The sequence below is a fragment of the Hippopotamus amphibius genome, chromosome 12 (assembly GCF_030028045.1).
Source record: "Hippopotamus amphibius kiboko isolate mHipAmp2 chromosome 12, mHipAmp2.hap2, whole genome shotgun sequence".
Classification (NCBI taxonomy): Eukaryota; Metazoa; Chordata; class Mammalia; order Artiodactyla; family Hippopotamidae; genus Hippopotamus; species Hippopotamus amphibius.
The window spans coordinates 66,455,692-66,457,402 of NC_080197.1; positions in this window are offsets into that span (position 1 = coordinate 66,455,692).

Sequence of the window (1,711 nt, forward strand, 5' to 3'; positions counted from 1 at the left end):
TTTGCAGTATTGATAAGTGGGTGGACAATATAATATTCTTCAACAGACTTCAAATAGTCATGTATAAAATCAAAGAAAGTACATTAGATTGCTTATTTTATGCTGGAATTTGCTGCACAGGTGGGTGGGGAGGTAATCATTTATTCAGTCATTTGTGAGGGTGACCTTTGTTCAGTTTAACCTGCTTCTTAGACGCAGCTGGTTCACCGCTTCAACACTAGCCTTCAATGGCCTCCATTGTGTTGCCCTGGTCTCCATCCTGAACTCCTTGTCCAGACCAGTCATTCGCTCTGTATCTACTGACTATTCTTCTAAGGTTTTATAAATTGGGCATCTGGAAATATGCTTTCAGAAACCCGGCAAGTTGGTTTAGCTGAATCCAGCTCTCAGTCAACGTTTATCCGTCTTGTGAGCTCTACTCCAAACCAGAGCTCGAATCTAACCATCCTCTCTTTCCCCATTAAGACCACCTTAGTCTAGGCCACCATCATCTCATGTAGACAATGGCCACCGTTTTCTAACCAGTCTTCCCACTTCCAATCTTGACCCTTTTTAAGGCTTTTTCCTCACAGCAGCGTAGTGATCATGTTTAAAATGTTGTAAAAATGATGGAGTCTTGTTGCACTTAGAATAAAACCCACATTTCTTAGTCTGACATATAAATCCTTGCAGGGCAGAGCACCCACCTGTCTCTGACTTCATCTCCCAGCACTTGTTCCCTTGTCTAGAGTGCTCCAGCAACACCGAGCTATCATTGTCTAGAACTCACCAAGCACATTCTTGCCTTAAGGCCTTTGTGCTGATTTTCCCCTCAGCCCAGAATGCTCTGCATGGTTGGCTCTTTCTCATGCTTCAGCTCCCAGCTCGAAGGCTACTTCCCTAGAGAAAATCTTCTTTGTTACTCTATCTGATGTACACAACCTCTCCATCCCTCCATAACTCTATTATCAATATATTTTTCTCAATAAAACACATTATTTCATAAATACGTTTTATAAATAAAACTAAGCCATTGAAGTATTTCTCTACTTGTTCTATCTCTTTTCCACTAGATCGTAAAGTGTTCGAGGGCAGGAACCATGTCTGTCTTGTATAACATTTTAGCACCTGTTCCTAGCAAAATACTTCATTAAATGCCTGGTACATAGTCCAAAATGCCAATAAATAAATGAAGACAAAAGAATGAGAGAACGAACCTGATAATTGCCAAATATATGGTATTAATTCTACTGATCTCATCTCAAGCATTTAACAATATTGTTCAAGTTTTCCTTCTTGCAACCCCTTTACCTTGGATTTCTGTGACTGTGCACTGCTGGTATTCTTAGTTCTTGGAACATCTACTCTCATTTGCAATTTTAGTCCCCTCAACACTCCTTAAATATTAGAATTCTTTGGAGATTTACCCTTGGCCCTTTACTTTTTCAGGTGATTATATGTTTCCAAGATAATCTGAACTATGGTTACCACTGTAACCAATCCAATATGCTAATCACTTTCCAATGCTTCAGCCCATGCCTTTCTCCATCATGCGGTTTAAAAATATTTATCTAGATGCCCAGTATTTCTAAATTGATATTTCTACGTTCCCTAAAACTTAAGATTTCTAAAATTAAGCACTCAATTTTCTCCACATGCCACCCTGTTTCTGCTTTTACATCTCTCATGGCACCGCCATCCATCTAGTTACCTAGGTCACTACTCATTTACT